The sequence below is a fragment of the Eurypyga helias genome, unplaced genomic scaffold (genome assembly GCF_000690775.1).
Source record: "Eurypyga helias isolate BGI_N326 unplaced genomic scaffold, ASM69077v1 scaffold5134, whole genome shotgun sequence".
Taxonomy (NCBI): domain Eukaryota; kingdom Metazoa; phylum Chordata; class Aves; order Eurypygiformes; family Eurypygidae; genus Eurypyga; species Eurypyga helias.
Genome location: NW_010244313.1, coordinates 36,486 through 52,278, shown reverse-complemented (window position 1 = coordinate 52,278; position 15,793 = coordinate 36,486). Strand labels below are relative to the sequence as shown.

At 41.4% G+C, this 15,793-nt stretch overlaps 1 protein-coding gene across 1 annotated transcript in view; it reads left to right on the top strand.

The window, feature by feature from the left end:
- Window positions 1-15,793, top strand: part of LOC104508171 (protoheme IX farnesyltransferase, mitochondrial) — a gene marked incomplete at both ends in the record, with an annotated part of 69,204 nt that overhangs the window by 36,226 nt on the left and 17,185 nt on the right. The gene's annotated exons all lie outside the window — the stretch shown is intronic.

The following is a 15,793-nucleotide window of genomic DNA, read 5'->3' as shown; positions in this document are numbered from 1 at the left end:
ACCAGGTGTCCTGCTGAGGGCTTTGGACCTCACTGCCAGACCAGAATGCTGCAGGCAGTTCCTCCTCTTCCCTTCCTATCAGCTCTTCTAAATGATGGTCTGGATGGGGAAGGTAAATCTCATTTGGAAAATATTTCAGCTGATGGGACTTCACGGCTCTGCAGGCAGAGTAAGTCATGTTTGCGAGGGCAGCGGTGGGCAGGAGGTGACGTCCATCAGCACGTGGACCCGTCGCAGCCTGCCGCCTGGCCCTGGCTCTGCGGGGTAGGCTTGGAGCCTGTCCTGATCTCTCTTGCACCGTGACAACATGAACTCTACCCGCCTATTTTGCAACGTGAGGTTATCAAAGAATGTATTTCAAACTTTTGAGAACAGCATTGAAGCTACATGAGCGTGGTTCAGCACTGAGATCCAGAATGGCCAAGGACTATTTTGAAACAAATCCACTAGAAAACTTTGCAGTTTTAAGTAGCTATTACTATATTTTTGCTTTGTTCCTTTTTTTTCCACTTCCTTTCACACCTTGGCTGGATGTCTCTGGGCTGTAGACAGTGAAACCTCTTTGTCTACTTTTGGTGTAATTTCTAATGAGAAAATCAAGCTGTTTACAGGAAGACTCAGCAGGGGGAGGGGGGGTAGGGAATGGTGAAGTTAATATTTATTTAGTTTGCATTTTAGTAATTACTTTAAGAATGAATTTGCGTCTGATTTTAAAGAACTTTATGAACTAAGCTCATACGTTCTTGGCAAGGTGGCAATTATCTCGACTGTGGTGCTCATCATAGGGTGGATTTTTTTCCTTTTTTTATTTTGTTCTCACATGGGAAGGATTATTAAGGATGAAATTTCATTTGTGCTGACAAATGTTCATAAGAATTAACTTAAATGTGTGAATGTAAGTTACTTCTTTAAAGAGGATGACATTGTTCCATTTTTAGTTAATGTAGAAGATGCATCCTATGACTGCGAATGCCGTATGATGACTTCAGGTGTTGACATCTTTAAAATAAACAAAAATCACATTTAATCAACCTCAGCTTTATACCATGTAAACCGGTTTGGAGAGTGGTATTTGGTTTTCTGTAGCCATTGGCTGGGAGGTGTAGTCTTCTCTGCAGTCTCATGCTAGAGGTTTATAAGAATTAAGATTTTAACGTAAGGTGCCCTTCTGCTTTGAACATGGTCCTCCTGTGGTAAATAACCACGGGTCTTGTTTTTCTCCTTTTCAAGCAGGCGTGTGGAGATCAGTTATGCAGAACTGTTGCTGAGCTGAATTTTGGGCTTGCTGGCTTAACATGGGATGTCCACCTTGGCTACCTCCACCAGCCAGGAGCTTTTTTATTACATGGCCGTGGTATGCTGAAAATCCTGCTTGGCCTCAGGTGGCTTGGAGAGCATCTCCTTTGTCCTGCCCCATCCCAGAGGCATCCTGCAGGAAAGCCTGAGCTGAAGCTCTCTGAGAGGGCAGTGGTGGTGAGAAGGGTTTCATGGTTTCATGAGGGACCTGCTCTGATCTGCAAAAGGGAAGCGAAGAGGGGCTTTTTTATCATTCAAGAGGAAAAGGGGTGTCCAAATCACCAGCAACTAGTATGTGATAATTTGAAAGCTTAACCCTATAACTGCTACCTGGATAACAAAGAAGAATTTGAATCAGAGCTACAGTGCAGCCCCCGGTTTGTCAGCCAAATCGTGTCCTTCATGGCTAGAGGATGCACACCATGCTGGAACCTCTGTGCAATTTGAGGTACGAGAATTTTATTCACAGCTGATCTGCCATTGTGCTTCAATTGCTCTCCTTGGAAGCTCCTCTTACTGGTCTGGAGTAACAAGGATTTTTTTTGTCCTCTCCATTCCCAGAGTAATGTGTTGATGACATTAAATGGAGGCATTTGGGTAATTCAGCTATTCAACAATATTTTTTAATCACTGAAATCTCAGGTTTTGCAATCAATCCTCTTATCCTTGCTTTCTGTTGGATTGATGTAGCTGTTACTTTGGGGACTGCAATTGGAGTAGTTATCTTCTGAGTAGACAAGTGATTGATTTTAGGCATTAGGCATTCCCTGAGACGTTATAAACATTTGCCTTTTCCCACTTCTGCTTTGAAATGACCTAAAGCCTTTGCCAAATGGGTTAGTTGCCTCAAAAAGTTACCAGAACCTCTTCATACTTTCTTTAACATAATATTTTCAAAGGGGGACGGCTGGGCAGTTTGCTATATGGAGTAACCTTTCCTCCTCACCATATGTGCACAACTCTCATTATACTCGTAGGAGAACTACATGTGCATCGAGGAGAAAAATAGGTCCCGTGTGTCAGAGCTGTCAGGATTTTTTTCTTCCACTACATTGCTTTGCTTCCTTTCTACCTACAGGAACTTTGCGGTTTTTGCACCTTGTTATCCGCTGCCTGTCAAATGTCACATTTTCTAATTCCTTATTCTCAGAGCTGCCGCGATGCTGCGAAGGTTTTGGAAAGATTTCTCGGCGATGTTGTGTTGCTCTGAAAAACCTCCGCCACAACACAGAATTTCAGCTTTAATAGTAGGGAGAGAAGTCAGTAACATAAGCAAATACAAGGTTATTCTTATTATTTGGTCTCTCCGTTTCTGAAATTACACACCTTTCTGACGTCCGCCTGACATCTAATGTGCACAGCAGAGCTTCTCTCTCCTTTTCCTTTGTTTAAAAATGTGACACACAAAAATCTAAGCCATAAATAAAAATCATCTCTCCTAGAAAGTTTTAAAAGCTATTTAAAACATTCATATAAATAAAAACCAAGCTGGTGTTTATTCAGCATCTTTGCCCTCATAAGAACATTAGGGATCTTTTCAGATAGTAATGTGTTTATGTAGGCATGCTAGAGATAACTTCCAGAAAAATATTTGGCTTAGTCAGAATCTAGATCCAGTAGGAAAAATGAAGCTTGACAGAAGAGGAGAAATATGTCCCTGTAAGTGGAGGTTTAGTAAGTGCATTTTGTAATGCACAGTGCTTTAAATATTTTTAAAAATAACTATCAATTAGTGTAAGGCAAACGTTTCACTCTCTTGCTAGTCTTCTCCACTTTGCTTAAAACTTTTTATTAATGTCTGACACAGCTTTTTCATATTTTTTCTCTCTTGCTTTCTTTGCTTTGCTTTCTTTGCTTTCTCTTGCTTTTCTGTGGCAGACATAAAATAGCATCAGTTTAAAAAAATATATAGTAGCTATAATTGTTGGTGTTGATCTAGTTAGTTCAGTAACTTTGGTTTCTAGTACTCTTCCCACACCGGTGACCTTGTTAGACAAAAATGCAGTGGTTACGTTTAAAGTTTCTTTGTCCACTTTTGCTGATTTGACTTCAGATTTTTGGGAACCAGGCGACAGACGTGTTAGCTCTTCCTCGCTTTCAGCTGTAACTGCGGTCACCCGCGGACGGGTGAAACCACCATGTTTTCTGTTAAATCCACTACGTGACTAGGGGAAGAATTGGTCTCAAGTGGGATGGGAGATACTGGAAAAAAATCAGTCCTTAACAGTGTTACCCAGTGTTTGGACTCCAGATATTCAGGAATGGGGCATAAGCTGTTGGTTATTAAATGCCTACTGTGTTTTGAGCACTGCATTAGTATGACTTAATCCTGCTTTTCACATCTGTTTTAATAATAAGCTTTTACACTTACTACTCAGCTTTGAAATCCTTTCCAGAACTTGGCTGTCACTTTACTGGGGAGAGCAGTGAACGTCCCTTTGGTGGCAAGAGTGCTGCGCCAGAACCTAGACCTGCGATTCTGGGCGCTGCTGGCGGCAGCGGTGCCCGTTTTTATTAATAAACTGTTACTAGATGAATGGGATAAATTAATCGCTATGAACTTCTATGAATAATCGACGGCAGCACAGCTTTGCATTGTATAAACAGTCAGTATTCCTGGGCAAGGTGAAGTTCCTTCAGTGGTAAGCAGGGTGAGTAGCAGAAAGTGTTTTCTTGACGACGAGATGGCTGGAGGAAATCAAGCTAACAAAAATCAATGAAATTTCTCGTCCTTAATCATTGCCTGCAAAGGTGAGAGGTCACCCCCTCTGTAATAGTGCTAATTGACACAGGGAGAGGCTGCATTAACATTTTGCTAGTAAGCTATATTTAAAGTGAAGTAAATCTAAGAGGAGATTTTATGGAAATGCAGCAATTTCATACATATAATTTGTGTGTGTGATACATAGTGTTTTAAGACTGTGTCTTTTGAATGCGGAGTACTTGTTAGGCAGCTAACAGTGGAGGGTAATTCAGCTGCCTAAAGAAAACAACTTCGCTGTGAGAGCGCTTGCAGTATCAAGTCTCCATGTATTTAATGTCTTTAAGCCGCTGCTAGATTCCATCCATTTTTGGTGATTTTTTTTTTTTCCTAGAAGTTAAATGTGTGCTTAACACTCACACACACATGCTCTTATAGATGAGATTTCCTTACCAAAGAAGGGGCATGTTGGGATGATGACAGCAGTCCACCATTTACATCAGTGTGTTAATTGGGTGGCCAGTGATGAGCACGGTGACACACAGAGTGGTAGGTGCAGAGCAGGACTGAACCAACAGTTGTACCCATGATGTGTAGCTAATGAGCATCATGGCTTTTACATCTTAACACGACCATTTTTTTCCCAAGTGAGTTTTTACTACCCATAGTTTATTCTGACATTTTATGAACCTGTAGAAAACCCCAAGTTATTTTCTCAGGTTTGTTACCTAAAAGTTGTGTAAGAAACTAGATAATTAAAGAAAAAGCTTAAACTGATTTCTCAGTCTGGCTAGTATTTCTCCAACAGAAGACTTCAAAATTATCATGTACATATCTCAGTGCAAAACAGCCAGTGGCATTATTTCAGCACCTTCATCTATGGTTGTACTTTCCCCTTTCCTGTTGAGGCATGGCATTAAGAAATCCCAGGCAGAAAGCATGGTGTTTGCCTACACCACGGGTGTTTTTAAAAATTGTGATGTGGACTTGTGCTAACAAATCTTGGAAAATCAATGCAATTCCATCCAGAAAAATTATCAGATTACAAGCATATTTATTTTACTGAGGGAGAATTGCCACAGCTGTCCCTTCTAAACAGGGAGTAGAAACTGGCAGCGAAGTTTAATTTTAAGACTTGGGTCCTTACGATGTACAAAGCCTCTTGAGATCAAAGCTAGGGGTTTTGTTGCCTGCAGTTGCATCGGCTGTCATGTAGCTTTAGATGAGTTAAATCAATATCCAGAATCCTATATTGCAGTGTAATTCAATTATAATTGTAAATAATTTGATCTAAATTATAATTCATTATCAGTGCATTACAGTATATGCATGTATGAAAAAAATCTTTACAGATTCTTCAAACCAAACCCTTTCTGTTCAGAAAGGGCTCTGGGAATTCAATTAGCTAACAGGATTAATTTTGTTCTGTATCTTCTCTGTCAGCAACTTGCAGCATTTCTCAAAAATATGTGAAAATCTACTGTTCCTGTTTAACATCTGCCACTTAACGTTTCACATCTTCTGCTATGCTATAAATTATTTATTATATCTGTACATTTTTATTTCACTTTAGTGATTGTATGCAGAGGATCATGCTGGGAAGAGGCTATGTAGAGCAGAATCGGAGGGGTTTTTGTTTTCTAGGTTTTGTAATAGTGTCGCTGGGCATAAATCCCAATCCAAAAGTAGTCTATAGTGATCTTTTAATTGACTCCTATTAGCTTTGAATTCTCTTACAGAAGATCATATAGTATTAATACCTTTTTGTTCCACATAATTCCATTGGCAGTCTGTAGCTTTTTCCCAGTTTACTGGAAGGGCTTCTGGATGTTGAAGCTGCTCTTGTTTTCAGATATTATTTATTGCAACGATCAGGTGTTTTCTTTGAGGTGTTCCATATATAAGCTAATTGCTTTTTCGTTTGAAACCAGGGTTTAAAACTATTACAGTTCCTACAAATGAAAAACTTCATTCATCCTTTTCCCTTGCCTCATAAAACTGTTTAAGAAACCACAAAGAGTTGGCCAGGAACTCCCAAATGATAACATCACTTGCAAGATTAGAGATTTTATCCAAATCTACATGTTGATTTTTCATACTACAAAATTAGATCCATCTTTTTGTATTTATAAAGAGAAATCTCCTCACCCACCAAAGCTGTTACTGTAAATCACTTTCCGTCCGTCTGGCCAACACCTGATTGCACATGCTATCACCAGGAAGGTTTCAGCACTGTTCTTCATTATTTAATGATTGAAATGCTTTTTTTACCTGCTCCCAAGGGCCAAAAGATTTATAATCCTTCGGGGGCCAGTGGAGCTGCAATATTTCCTTTCACAGTCGCTCCTACTCCGGTTGGGAATGGTACTTGCAGGGTAACTAATATTATTTCCTCCTCCTACACTTTCCTTTTCCCGAATCCATCAGATAACCGTTTGTTTGTTCTTACGTGCTCTTGCAAGGCGCTCTGCAACTATGGTTTCTCAACTGACCAGATTCTCTTTCAGTTTTCACATGCTTCTTGTCTGGGGGAATGCCGGGGCAGGGGGGTGGGATTTGGTTTAGCAATTGTGCTTCCTCTTTATCCTGAAATCTGTTTCCTGTGCCTTGCTCTTTTGCAAAGGGCATGTAAGAGAGAAAGCTGGATGCAGTATCCCTAAAAAACTTAGTGAAATAAAAATAACTCACTATGAAATAGTCCTTATGTATGAGATTTTTTAGTATGGCACGTGTGATACTGGAAATTTATGAAGCTCTCTGCACTGCAGTTTAGAATTGGGAATCTGATGAGCACAATAATAGTTGTATTTTATTATTGTCTTTAATGATATACCTACGGAGCTTCACGTTAAGTAATCTTCGGCTCTTGAATCAAATAATAGTGGTCTCTCATATAAATAGTTTCTGTAGATAATATGCTAGAAATATTTACAGCAGCAGAATCCATTACATAGCTTCTGGACACAATCATCAAATATTTTAGCAATCCTCTGAAGATTCATGTTGCTTAAGATCATGTGCTCTTTGCATTTTATAAAGTCTTTCAAAATGAGAAAGGAAATAAAAAAAGAAAATGGAAAAAATATGAAGAAAAGTAATATGAACTTTGATGTTTAACTTTAAGATTACCGCTGGGAATGAAGCGTCATCTCTCAAAAAACCTCTTGAGACAAATAAAATTTTGCTCACTTGAACGTCTTAGATGAAGCATTTCAGGAAAATACCTGCGAAAGAAACCTTTGTTTCAGCTGAACGGTTGATGCGACTTTCCAGAATATCTTTGCATGTGACTTAAATGGTTGAACACAAAAATGCATTACGCTTAAACGGAGACCACTTTGCACGCACATGAGTGCGCGTAAGACTCTAGTACTTCGTTTCAGAATATAGGATATATTTTTTTTTATCTAATAAGGAAAAAAAAATCAACATCGTATGACATGTTTTCGTAAAGGAATGAGCTTTCACAAGAAGTCATTGTGAATTCAGTCAGTTTTTTCCCTTTGGCGTCATTCAGAAAGATTGTTATTAGAGCCCAGAATCTCATATATTTGTCTGATACTGTTTTATTATTCTTTTTAGTTAAATTTTTAAACTTTTGAGCAGTAATGCACATAAAAATAATAAAAATAAATTAATGCTCTAGAAATCTGTTCCTGCTGCTCTGCGAGCAGCTTTCTTTCCCTGCACGTTGTGACACTGATCCAACCAAAACCTCGCTCTTGCAGCCTTTTTAAGCTGATTTGGATTTGAAACACTCGAGTCCTAAATATTGGGTTTGGTAATTGGATGACATAAAAAGCATAACTTATTAAAGAATTCCCTTCCTTATTTTGTTACGCTAATATACATAATTTAATGTGTTTTTTCCTGTGGATTTCTTTCCACCGCTTATAAATTTAAGCATTAGTATGTGGTACAGACTCAATTTCCTCCTAGCTTTTATGGATTTAATTGCCTTTTTGGGCTTAATTTGGTTTAAAAAATCCTGGTTTCCACACTTGTGGAAACTGAAGAAAATCAATTTTTCGCAGTTTCTATTCCTTGTCCAAACTACTGTGGGGTACAACTTGACTTTCGAACAGCCCACGGAACCTTTACCCTCTCAGTTTTTACTGTCTCCGTCGTACAAGAGTGTACAGTGGTACGTAACCAGGCGGTGAGATATGCCTGTGTGAAAGCAGCTTTGCCAGTTGAGAGTCGAATTTGAAATACTGTTTGAAGCAAATATCTGGAATCTTGGATGTGAAAACCGATGCCTGAATTTTTCAGATCTTGATTTGCATTCATTTGGGAATGGCAGGGAAAGGGCTGCTGCAGCTCACTGGAGGCTGTTAGGTGGTGAAGTGAAGTAAGCTCCCCCCCCTGAAAAGCTGAATTCAGATTTGTCTTGGTTTGGTCTGTTTTGTTTTCCAATCCACTGTGAATACCATAAAAGCTTTATATTGCTGTACTGATATTACAAAGATCCTGAGCGAGCGGTGAAGTCCTTAGCCCAGGTAATGCTCAGTATCTGTGAAAACTTACGGATTTTTAAACTTGTTTTGGATATTGGTTTTCCAGCAATAAACTCTTTGCTGCCGCCAGTAATTCTGTTGGTTGTTTTAGGTAATCTTTGTATTTTAATTTTTACACATGGTATTAAATAAAAAGCACTTATGTCCTATTTTTAAGCACCAAAAAGCTCAGCCTTTGGCCCCAGGACTGACCTGTCCGGGTGGCAGCAGGACTGGCCGCATCCCCCTGCCTTGGGCAGGTACCATTGTGGATGCAATAGCCTTCCCCTGCACTGCCCCATTATTTTGGCATCGTTCTGGAAGGTGGCAGCGCACAAACAACTCTTCCAAAATACAGAAGCTGTTCTGATACTATGTCACACAATTTCACAGGGCTGGCTTGGGGTTTTTTTCCTCCTTTTTGAGAAGCAGGCAGCAAGTGGTACACAGGCCAACTGGGATACGGGGAAAATACTCAGCATCCTATCCATTATGCATGGCAAGTGTCCTTCATGCTGTGGGAGACATCAGCAATTTCAGACCTTTCAGCAGCTCTTCCTGTGGTCCCACTCCTGCCCGTCTATCACGCAGGCTGCCAAGGTTGCCCCATCTCTCTTTCATTTGATATGGGCTGAGAATGACAAGCAGGGGAGCGAGGGCGATCGCAGCCGTCGGCGGAGCGGCAGGCGGGTGGTTGGGACTCTGAGTACAGCTGCTGAAAGCTGTCAGGATCTTGCCAGGTCATCCCCTAAATGAAGATCTTCCATCATGGTCTTTCTCCATGGCTGGAGACTTCCAAATCCACCACGTGCTTTTCCAGAAGCCCTGAACAGAAGTCACTGTTCGTAGGGATGAAAAGCATGGCAGAGATTTTCCCTTCTGTGCCTTTGGCATTCAAAGGCATCTCTGTTTCACTTCCTCCCCTCGCGCTCTGCTATTGTTCAAAGCCTTCCTCATGTGTCCCTTTACATCGTGCTCTCATTTTGCTTTTTTATTACTTATTGTGTGCCATCCCTCGTGTTCCCCTGCCTCATCGACCAGCCACGCTCCCTCTCTTTTCCCCCATCTCCTCCTAATCCCCTAAAACCCCCTTTTCTCAAAGCATAATTTCTAGTGAGCTCTAAGATTTCTCCCACATCTTGGTCCCGCTTATGTGCTATTTGCTACTCTGGTAGGGAAAAGCCATCTCCTCCTCCTTTTTAAGAACAAGTAGGGTGATAGCAAGAACAAACCTTTCCATGTTGCCAAGTCATGATAATTAGCTCTGTCAGAAAAATGCCGAAATTTCTAAAAAGTCATTTTGTGTTAAGGCAGTATTAGGGGTATATATTATTTTTTATGTTGTAAACTAAAGCTACCTGTGTGCAGTTTCCTTCTAAACTTCCAATCTTGCCCCAAGACGTTTAATTGCACTTGAAAAAAGGCAAACTAAAAAAAACCCACCTCCAAATACCCACCCTACGTGTGCCTGTGTGCAAGGGTTTGGTATCGGGGTGGCACAAGGGAGCAACGTTTTCAGTCTGGCGGGGTGAACCCAGACTACATGTACCTATAAAAAGAGATGTCTTGTGACAAGACATTTATTCATTAAACTGCATTTATCCTGCCTCCCCTGTTCACGCTGGAAAGTAAGCTACTGTGCTAGCAGTCCTATTTTTAATAGGAACATTCATAAATAAATTAGCCTCAGGGGAGGCCATGGAAGAGGTTACATCTGCGGTTATAGATGAAACAGAGTTTCATGAGGGCAGGATTATATTATTTGCTGCTTGGTTATGTGTTTCTGCACATGGCTTTGCAACACTCAAAAGTCCCGACTACTTCAGCATTGAGGGAGGCTTGTTTTGCAGCTGGAAATCCCGATTTAAAATACTTGCAGTACACAGTCGTGCACTTTTTCTGGAAAGCGGGCCCTTGGTAGAGTATTTTTCTTCCCTGTGTGCCCCAAGGAGGTAATGCATTTGCTGATGATAAACCCAACAGGTGCCAGGGCTGTGGGTACTGAAGCCAGTTGGCTTTCTGCCGGCAGGCTCACAGTGGCTATATTGTCTCTCTAGGTTTTTGTGTGCTTCCATGTCCTTATGAGGGATGGTATAACCCAGTTGAAATACATGCTTAAACTCCTGAGGGATTAAGTGTGTTTCCTTTGCTTTACAGTTCAGAATTTTACAGTTTCTTTGTTTGGGGGTTCTCAGATTGCTTAATGATTTTTTTTTTTTTCTCCCTGGTTTTGCCCAGATGTGTGTAATAGCAGTATTTTAACCTTACTAGGTTTGCCAATTTTATTACTCAACATATGGTATATCCTTTTATTTTTGTCTAGTATATCATTCTTCTGCTGAGAAATCCCTCGGTACATGCTTTTTTTCTTACTATTCTTCAATTGTTAGGTTTGTAACTCTTCTGTGCTCCTCAATTCCGCTTTTTGCTAGTGATTCAAGAAGACAAAATGTCAGATGTTTTGCTTCTGTCTGAAAAGTATTGTTTAAGCTGTCACTTACTGCAAGTATTATGGGAGATAATTGTTAAAATAACCCTTTCCCCCACCTCGCCAGTAACCTCTTGCTTTTTAGCGTAGGAGAAGCAGCACATGAGAGGGTGCTGGATGAAGCGGGTGCTGCCGTCCTACATCAGTCCATGAGCACAGGGAGCACCCGTAGCCCATGAGTGGCTCCTCCACAGGTCCAGCGCTGATGATGCTAGAGAGCCCAAACTTCCTAGCAATGAGCCCAAGCCCATGCAGGTCTCCTCGGCCAGGGCTGGTGGTGTTTTGGGGCGCTCCTTCTTCCCTAGCTTAGCTTCTCACAGAAGTTTGGGGAATTTACTGTTTTCTTCCACCTCCAAAGTGTTCCCAAGGCTTGAGCTCTCCTCTCTTATCCTCTAATCATGGCTACGTGGAGAGGTTAGGAATGCGACTCACACGGGCAAGTTTGGTTTCCCATAATATAAAGATACATCTTTTGCTCTGAGCATTATATATACATTTTAAAGCTGTTCATGAGTACATAATACTCTATCCAAAAGCTTGTGTGGGTGGCTCATCCTTGCATGTTTCTTATGTATTTATAGTGACCAACATTTGCAGACAATGTGAGGAGAGATTGCTTTCCTGGTAGGCTCAGGAGTGGATTCTTTTGCGGTTTACATCTATATAACTCAATTAAATGGCATTAGGATAGACTTACATCAGCTGAGTTCTCAGCCTGGAGTCCAACTACAATTCTTAATAATAGTGGTTTTACAAGTAATTTTTCTTTGTAAAATTTTATTACTGTTTTCTTCTGAGTGGCTTCTTAAGCTTTTCTTACTTTATAGTAAAGTCTGCCTGTAAAGAGAGTTCAGACTGAGAATATTTTGTTTGAGAGTGAGTCAGAGTCCCAGAATAATTTGTAGTCTACTGAAACTATCCCCGATGTACTATTTGCATGATAACTCTTGTATAAGCTTCCCAGTTCTGTTGTAAAGACACAAATCACTTGAATTCTATAATTTGTTTCCCATGCAATGGGAATAACACATGGCTTTCTATTGGCAAATATTTTGCTAATGTTTGTATCTGGGTTTGGAAATTATAAATTGCTGTCTGATGCTAATTGCTGTTAATAATAACAATCTCTCAGGTAATCCTCTATATAATGAGGAATAAGAATAATTTCCTTAAAGCATTGCTTATGTTCACAGTGGAACATGAATGGTTGTCATGTTTTTATGTGCCTTGAGAAAAAGGATGAAATTTCGGGTAGCAGCTAACATAAATGTCAGTCATGTGTCAGACAAGCAGACCGGGTTTAGAAGAATCCTTTTGTTTTCATAATACAAAGAATGGGCAGCAGTTGTTGCCCACTGTGTTTTGCCATTAAAATATATTTTTTCCTAAATCACTTACCGTATTCATGCATTTTACCTGTAGGAAGGGGAGCTGCGTAGTGGGGTCATGTGAATTAATGGAGTGAGAGACGTCGTGTGTCCTCCCGCACCAGTACTGTCACCTCAGCCCCCAGGGGATGGGGCTTATGTGCTCCACACACCGTGTGTATTTGGGGGGAACCATTGCACGCTCCCATAAGACTCAGACATAAGATTTAGGGTTTTAAATAGTCGCCCAGAGGACCCCCAGGCGGTAACCCTCCTGGAGCCCAGCTTGTCTACCTCACTGGGATGAACGGCTTAAACCGGCCCTGTTGGAATTCAACCACCGACTTCCCAACAAGTCCGGTTATTTTGAAGCTGGTGCTCAAAGCACTGAACTATCATCCCCAGCATAATTAGTTCTTAACCTTTTACCATAAATAGGCCGGCTAAGCTTTTGGTTGCTGTACTTGGGTTGTCCTATCGGCGATACCTATCGGTCTGTCTGCTGACTTTACTGCAGTTATTTCCACACCAGGCACTCTTGTTTTGTTTTCCTGCCAGGCTTTTCTTTCCTATAGGCATTTAAATGAATAGCTGCGAATGAGTGTGACTGGTTTGCTTAGAAAAACTTGGGGTGAGATGAGCCATAAAGACAAGTGGTGGGTAGCTGGGTAACTTTTTTTAGCAGTAATTCAGGCAAATGTGTTGTTGAGGCAGAGACCTTGAATCCAATGTGTATTTTAAAATAGGCCTCCCACAAAGGCACTGTACTGGGGCAGTGTAACAGCGTGACTGTGAAATGTGGGGTTTGTGGTAGTGGTAAGTGAGAAGCACCAGGCATCAGCCATTTCCTTAGCTTGAGTAAAACTTCCCTCATTGAAATTTCTTCTTCAGCTCCTTTCTCAGCATTACTGCTGTCCTGAGAAGTTCCACTTTGCCATTAGAAAAGGCACCTTGTGTGTGTTCGAGTCGGACTGAGTGCAGGAAGTACCTGGCGTTGTGTCGCAGGATCCCCTGCAGAGCTGCTGACACCTTTCTCTAGTCCCACCTATGAGTGTGTCAGCCCCTCCGGTGCATCTGAGCATTCAGTATTTGACTGAATCTGCTCGTGCAGTTGAAGCAGTTTACCATTACACAGGGTATATTGGTTTTAAACTGAAAGAGGGTAGGTTTAGACTGGATGTAAGGAAGAAATTCTTCCCGGAGAGGGTGGGGAGGCACTGGCACAGGTTGCCCAGAGAAGCTGTGGATGCCCCATCCCTGGAAGTGTCCAAGGCCAGGCTGGATAAGGCTTGGAGCAACCTGGTCTAGTGGAAGGTGTCCCTGCCCATGGCAGGGGGGTTGGAACTAGATGATCTTTAAGGTCCCTGCCAACCCAAACCGTTCTGATTCTATGTTATGTTTTTGCTCCGATTGTAAGGTAAAAGATATTTTAGTACATGTTCCATGTTTAACATACCATTTGGAAGTCCTGCTGTCTGGGAACAGGGAGCGTTTTCCCAGCTCAGATCCTTGGGAAGACTCATTCTTGGGAAGACTCATCCTTGGGCAGACTCATCCTCAGGTGCTGGTGCAAGCACCAGCAAAACCTTGGGTTGCACCACAGCTCCTTCCTGGTATTTCAACCCAGCAGATATTTTTTAATTGACATGAAATGGAAAATAAAATTATTAGTCCATAGAACTTTATAAATTCAGAATTGATTCTGTTTAATATAACCTTACATCTCATACTATTATAATTAGTGGCTCCATTTGTTGGATTTGGCTTGCAGTTGACTGAATTTTGGTATATTTTGTGTGTGCATGGTTTGAAACCAGGCCGAGTGATGCATCCTGCTAGGAGACATTAAATTCCTGTCTGCATATTGGTTGGTAGTATATAGAATCATAGAATCATAGAATGGTTTGGGTTGGGAGGGACCTTAAAGATGATCCAGTTCCAACCCCCCTGCCATGGTCAGGGACACCTTCCACTAGACCAGGTTGTCTCTGATAAGCTTGATGGTATATTAATATTGATGCTTAGACCTCATGTGCCCTGTGACGAGTCTGGAAGGATTGGTTTCCTCTGCTGAGTATACTCTTAGATAAGAGGGGTTTTTTCTAGTACTAAGGGTTTTTTTCAGGTTTAGCATACTTCCTTGTGAGGATTCCTAACCCTGGCTGTCCATCTGTATAACTTATAAAAACTTTTGAAAAATATCCAAGGAGATTCTTCTTCTCTTCACAATTCCATTTTTATGGTGGGGGCAGCATGCTGGGAGCCCAGAGTAATTCTAACCAGCGCTATCCCCATCCATGCTGGTTTTACAGCAGACCTTACAAATTGCCCAGTGAATTTATGTCTCCCTGAATCCAGCTTTTCTTCTCATTTTCAGTAAATTTCCCACCCGTTGCAGTCTCTCCAAAGATTGCTCAGTAATGGCCATTTATGGGAACATTCACAAAAATAATAGAAAACTCGCAAGTTCCTGGAAATGCCTTTAGATTTCGTCGTGATTCAGTATGCCATTAGCAGCTGCCTTTTTATTTACTAATACCACCCCCCTCTTACACAGTTATGGATGTTTCTTTCCAAATGATGCCAAACCAGTAAAATAATTGAGTTAGACTGAAACTTTCCAACCTGGGAGGCATGAAGATTTTTCCAGCCACGGGCAGGATCCTTTGGAGGCACTGGGTTAATTTAGATGAAGAGGTAATTCTTGTCCTCAGTGAGTTCTGGATTTAAATAGGCAAGTGTGGGAATGAAGAAAGGGCACAAGATGTGACTCTGCAGGATCACTCTGTGGGCTGTTAATACCTGACCTAGGTTAAGAGCCAGGTTCTTTGCTTCCCAGTTCAGAGTATTATCTACTCTTGGATCAAGCCTGAAGGCATCTCGGGCAGAAAGAACAGGAAAAAAAATAATCTACTGTTCTTAGAGCATGACTGTGCAGTAGTGTGCAAAAGGGAAATGCAATCCTGACGCTCTCAAGCAAGGCATTTCCATGGAGGTAGGAACTATTAATGCCGTTAGCAGAAAGTCGTCTGGAAAACTGCACCGCGCTGGTCTCCCATATGCAAAAAAAATTAATTCAAGCGGGAACAGGTGCTGAAAAGGGCTTGCTGGGATGTGGGAGGGAACGAGGGGCCAGACTTACCAGAGGTGGCTGAAAGAGCTTGGCTTGCGGGGCCTGGCAGGACACAAGCTGATGGGGATATGATTGCTCTATAAATATCCCAGGAGGTAAGTACCAGGGAGGCAAAGGACCTGCTTAGGCTGTAGAGCAGTGTTGGCAAAAGAACAAATGGGCATAAATGAGCTATGCGTAAATTTAAGCTGGAAATTAGGTGAAGGTTTCCAGCTATCGTAAACTTTGTAGCAATTTATGAAACAGTAATCTCTTTCATATGACACGGTTGCCTGTGTAGCTGCGGCAGCACAGCCCCATCCCATCAGCTTT